The following is a 6,364-nucleotide window of genomic DNA, read 5'->3' on the forward strand; positions in this document are numbered from 1 at the left end:
ATAACATAAACAGCATCTGCAATAGCCAGCATCTTGATGAGAGGAGGAAAATGAGTGGTTTTTTTGTTTGTTTGTTTGTTTGTTTTTTGCTGAGCCATCCTGCCACCTGTTGGCAGCTCAGCGGCAGCTCAGCTGAGGCCAGGAATCGAACCACTGTTACTCAGAGCTCAAACTCTTGAGTGAGCTCTTAACCAACTGAGCCACTTGGCTGGCCCAATGAGTGATTTCTTGATACTGCTTTTGTATAAAACACATATTTCTTTTTAAAATTTTGAACTTCTTTTTCCTTGGAGTAACTTGTGTGTGTGGAAGGGGGGAGGGTGATTAAAATTATGAGGAGCTAAAGTTCTCTCAAAGCTACTTCATTGCTCTTCTGCAGGAAGACAGGGAAACACACCCAATTCAAAAGAAGTTTAAGTGAAGCACTAGAGGAACAGACTTTGAAGCAAAATAAAGATGTTTGGGGTAATTTCTATGAGCTATGTCAGGGGTTACATTACTTACCATAATGGCAATCTTCTGAAGTATGCTAGCTCAGACTGATATAAAGGTTCAGAGTCAGAATGGCCAGTAAAAAAACAAAGAGTGGAGAAGAGCTGTTCAATATCTAGTAGGTTGTTAGGAACTAGTTTATGGAACCATACGAGTTTGGGACCCAGGATGGAAACCATGAAAACCATAGAATTTTTTCTTATTTCCTATCTCACTAAAGGTTTTGATGCCCACAGGACAGTTGAAACTGGGTTTACTACAAGGGAAGCTCCTATTTGTTCTCCCCAGATTAGGTATAATCTCCTCTGGCAAGCTCCTGTTGATTTTCAAGGTGGCAATTGGTTCTCTTTCTGTGGGACCTCTTAGCTCAACCCTGAGGTTACACTTATCATTCATATTTCTATAGCCTGTAACCTGATGCAAGAAACACATGGTAGTTACAATATGAATAGCGAAGATTAAGTTAACAGGTGAATGCAATTAAATAAACAAGCGTGAATTAAATAAATGGCAGCATTAAAAAAGAAATTCCCTTGTTCTTTCAGAAGAATCAGGATAATCAGAGCAGAAGATTTAAAAGATATACATAAACAATACATTTTCTTGAACATTCTTCTTTCATCTCTAGTAATTCTATTTAAACAAATTATTTGTAATGCAGAACTTCAACTAGCCTTGATAGTAACAGCTAAGTACTCAAAAAAATAAAAGGGACAGATTGTATTATTAGATTTGTACCCTGAAACCAACTATCCCTTGGCTTTTCTGTAAACACCTAAATATGTTTGCAAAAAGTCTGTTTACTCAATCTGTATGCTAATAAAAATGGAAGCCTGGAATTTGACCTCTCTTGTTTAAACACATTTTGTTGGAATGTGCTTGGCTTCTTAATCTCAGTAGTGAATAACATAATTCTTAAATCTGAATTGCTAAAAAAAAAAAAATACCGCAAAAAAACTCAAATCAGATTGTATTCAATACATTAGACACTCCCAGAATCCTATGGTAATATTAATAGTATTAACATACAACTTATCTCTTTATAGTCCATATGATAGTGTGTTTATACCAAATATAGAATCAGGTCGTGAAAAAAGGTATGAATATGGCTAGTGTTGCAGGTTTGATTGTTTAAGTTTTGCAATAAATAAATATTATAGCCACATAGAGAATCTTTTAATATAGGAAAGTTATCTTGGAAAGAGCAGTAGACAGGAGTCATAGTAATCAAGATTGAATCCTGGCTGTACTTCCGATTACTCATTAATTCCTTCTGAGCCTCAGTTCCCTTCTCAAGAAACAAAAGATAGTGCTATAGGTCTTACCTATCTCAGTTTTGACATAAAATGAGGTGATTTTTATAAGTTTGTAAAACTTATAAAAGTTCCAAGTATTATAGTTATTAGTCATGAGAGCCACAGACAGACAGGTTGAAAGGGGATATATTTATTCAATATCAAGAGGTTGGGAAAAAAACAATAGGTCAGTAGAATCATATTCATGTATGAGGACAGTGTTCACATTTTTTATAAAGAAAAATTATTGGTTAAATGCAGTATATTTGCCAGCTTGTCTTAGATGTTATTTCCATTGAGAATTGGTCAGAGATGTGAAGTTAAGCTGTCATCTAGGAAGAAAGGATCCAAAGTTTGCTACACATTTAAGAAACAGTGAGGTAAACTAAGCAGAGATATAAAGAGAAAGTGGAAGGGTGGGAGGAAAATCTATTTTCTATTAAGTAGTGCATATAATCTGTTTGCAGTGTGTGTGTCTGGGGAAAGGAAAGAGGAAACCAAAGCAAGTAAAAATAAGAGCATACTGGCTTTCGATCGCTAGGGATGGAGTAGAACCATTTAATCTCCAGATTGCCCTCACACTGTGCATCTATTGTGCTGGGGTTGAACTCTAAGAGGCAGTTCTGTTGTGTCTATTAATTTCAGCACAGTGTGAATCCCCCTTTACTTAAAGGGAATAGTTAGTTCAATTGATGCACATTTCACTGAATCCACAAATCAATAAACCACTTGGAAAGAAGCAAAGTGTGAATCTTCCCGCATGGTCTCTGATAGGAGAGACAAAAAATGGCAATAAGATTTGAAATCCCCAACTGGGACTGAAGCCTGCTTTCACTTGTCTGGTTTTAGCCGATGACGTCAATTGGCAATGGCTTATGAATGTTATCTCTATAACCCTCTTTCTGTAGACCTCTCTCTCTTCCAGCTGGGCGTCTAAGGGCTGGTGTACAATTTCATGTCATATCTTGAGAATCGGTGGAGCATGTTTTTTTACTTACAATGGAACTGGGCAGTAAAACAGGAGCTGGTGGAACCAATCCAACTGCAGGTTCTGAAATATGAAGTAGTCTGCTGGGTAAGATGCAAGATCATAGAATATGGCAATCTTTGGGTGTAGTCCAAACCACGGACAGAAACCCATCTGCATCGAGTCCCAGGACACAGAACTGGGCTGGGGTTAAGAGGCAGGATTCCAGGAATGGGAGCCAAGGCAGTAGTCTATGTTATCTGCCAGAGCTCTTTATTGAAAGCAGCAGAAACTTACGCTGGCTATCTAAAGCAAAAAGAGGATTTATTATAAGGTGATCGGGGACTTGTGTAATTGATTGGAGGTTGGAGAACCTGGCTTAGAAAAAAACTGGGAGCATTCACAAAAAAATCAATTCTTAGTGACTTAACAACTTATATGTGAAAGGTAAACTATAAAGCTTTTTAGAAGCTAGTGCGGGAAAATATCTTCATGAAGTCAAAGTTGGGAAGGATTTTCTGGCAAGACCCAAAAAATACCATCCATAAAAGGAAAGATTGCTTTTCCTACTACATTAAGTTAAGAACTCTATCTATCAACAGGCACCTTAAAAAGAGTGAAAACAAACTATAGAGTAGGGGATGATACTTCTCATATTTACCGACTAAACATCTACATCCAAAATATATAAAAAAGCTCCTATAACTATGAAATATGAAAAAGATATATAACTCAGTATAAATATGTGCATAGAGCTTGAATGGGCACTTAACAAAAGAGGAAATTAAGATGGCTAATAAGTATGTAAAAAGGTACTCAGCCTCATTTGAAATAAGGAAAATGCAAAATAAAACCATAATGAGGCATTGCTACACACTCACCATTGGCAAACATTAAAAAATTATATAATCAGACAATACCAAGTGGAGGTGAGGCTGAAGGACGAGAGAACTTTCTTCCACTGCAGGAGCATGAATTGGTGCAAGCACCACGGAAAACTCTCTGCCATTAGCTCCTCAATTTGAGCATGAGCGCACCCAGTCAGCCAGCAAGCCCACTTCTAGATGCTCATCTGTATGAGAATAGACCTATTAATAACTTCACAGCAACAAAACCAAATAAAATTCATCTGTACAGAGCAACATAGACAAATTTCATATGCTAGATAGAGTTCCAAAGTAGGTAAAGAGACAAAATTAAACTGAGTTGTTTAATTCTAGGTGGTAGAATGAAAGAAAAGCAAGAAAATAATGATCACAAAATACAGGCCTGTGGTTATCTCTAGGAGACAGAGAGAAGGGATTGTAATTGGGGATGGGAATGTGGGAGTGGGGGTTGGGGTGCTGGTAACGTTTGCATCACACAGATGAGGACAAATTACGCATCATCCCTGCTGGCGTCTGGTTCATTGCAGGAAACTCATAAAGACAGCATCAGTGGCTCATGTGCAGGTCCCTGGGACAGCACAGAGATATCTGGTAGACCCAGATGTGAGACTGGAAGAGGGGTTGCAGCCCTTGGGCTTTGGGGGTTTTCAGCTGCAGTGACAGAACCTTGGCTTCAGCCCTACCCCATGAGCTGAGTCTTGTGTTGGAGGTAGCACTGTGCCTTCAAACCCCGGGGCTGGTGTCTAAGCCTGGTAATTGGAGCCCCATGACATAGCAGCCTAGCGACGGGCCTTGTCAAATCACCATTCACCTTTTCCTGGGATATTCAAGAGACTGTGATCCAAGTCTCACTGTTGACCAAGATCAATTGCCTTAAACATGAGGCTGTAGCCCATTTCCGTGGAGCACTGCAGGAAATCAAATTTTTTTCTAAGAGGCCAACATACAGGAGAATTCGTCTTGGGCAGGTTTAATTCCTACATCTGTTTTTAATTTTCCTACCTGCTGGTGAGGTTTCATGGTTGTTTGTATTATAATTATTTGCCAAATTTTACACATATTTTATATGCTTTTCTTATGTATGCCGTTTTTACAATTAAAAAAAAGAAAGAAAAAATATTGGAATCAGGAAGACTCTAGAGGCTGTGAGCCAGCACCACAGCCAAGATTCCTATGCAAACACATTCTGGTCCTCAGGCTGCAGTGACACAGCCTTGCATCACTCACTCCTGACTCAAAGTCCCAGGACAGAAGAGAATTACCTGGAGGCACTGATAGATTCCAAACATACTACCAGGCAGGCCATCCCAGAGGTCACAGAACAGAAAACCTCACAGACCAAATTAAGATGCTCAGATGACATGAGTTATTAAATCAAATTAAAGCACATGGTGACAAGCAAGGGGAATAAGCTGGGGAGAGTATCCCGCTTAGGAGAGGTGTATGTGGACGGGCCACGCATTCTGCATGTTAGGGATGCAGTGTTCATATGTCCCACCTCCCATCTGTTTTCTCCACCAAAGGTGTGGTTACGAGGACCAAAATGGAGGTTTGGGCAAACGAGCCCACAGATGGATGATGTCTTAGGCCAATGACACAGATGTGCTCCATTGGAGACACACAGGGACAGCTACAAATAGCCCCAGCTGGAGCTTGCGGTAAGCCTGAAGAGCAGCTATGGATTTTCTTGGGAGCCAGAATGGGTGTCACCAAAGGGTGATGAATTAAATAAAGCATCATATGTATTAAGTGCTCGCATATAATTAGCATAGACTATTGCGTACCTCTTGTATATTTAGTCACATGTGTATTTAGGACCCAGGTGCTTTATGAATGTTGGGCATCTGTTGGTCTTTTCATTCCTCTCTGTGGTGGACACATACATGCTCTACTTGCTAGCTTCTTATGTTTATCATACCCCATAAGTTCTGCCTTCGGCCAAAAAACTTTTTTGCTTACTAGCTAGTTGCCTATACTGGAAATACTTTAAAAGGTTTTGCCTATTTTTATAAACTATACATTTATTTATCTGGTAGAATTAAATATTCTCAAAAGCAAATGCACATTGCATATTTGATTGGCTGAGAGTAAGTCATACACGCGTCTCACTGGTTATTCCAGGACAGGGAGAATAACGCAGCTCCTTTGGGTGATGAGGCAGAAGGTGAGCACTGCTTCCCACCAAGAACACTCTTAAAGAAGAATTTCCTCATAAATGAGATCAGGGTGCAAATAGGAATGAGGACATTGAATAGTAGATGACCCTAAAAAATTAAGGAACAAATGCTGTGTGTGTATGTATGTGTGAGTGATATTTGCAAGGGAGTGGGACTTGGGAATAAAATTAAAGCCTAGCTATTGAAAGTGAGATGTTGCATCTGTGTTGACTAAGTAGCAGGAATGGTTTAATTTTGAATCTAGAAGTTATTGGACTGGGATATTTAAGAACCTCTCTCTTTAGGTCAGAATAGCTGCACACCTACCACTCTGAAAGTTGGGCTGAGCTTTCTTTGGGCTGAGAGAGTTGTGTCTCCAAGTATGGAGAGTAGAAGGAATGGAGTAGCTATGATTAGTCTGAGAATGTCTCTCAGATTTCCTGGAGTCCTGGCAAGCCATGAATTGCTACATTTCTGGTAATTGTTATAGAAGCTTCTTAGTGAAAAGTTCCAACAATTTCCACCAATCATTTTACTGAAATGTTACTCAGATAATGGAAGATCTCT

The sequence above is a fragment of the Hipposideros armiger genome, unplaced genomic scaffold (genome assembly GCF_001890085.2).
Source record: "Hipposideros armiger isolate ML-2016 unplaced genomic scaffold, ASM189008v1 scaffold_99, whole genome shotgun sequence".
Taxonomy (NCBI): domain Eukaryota; kingdom Metazoa; phylum Chordata; class Mammalia; order Chiroptera; family Hipposideridae; genus Hipposideros; species Hipposideros armiger.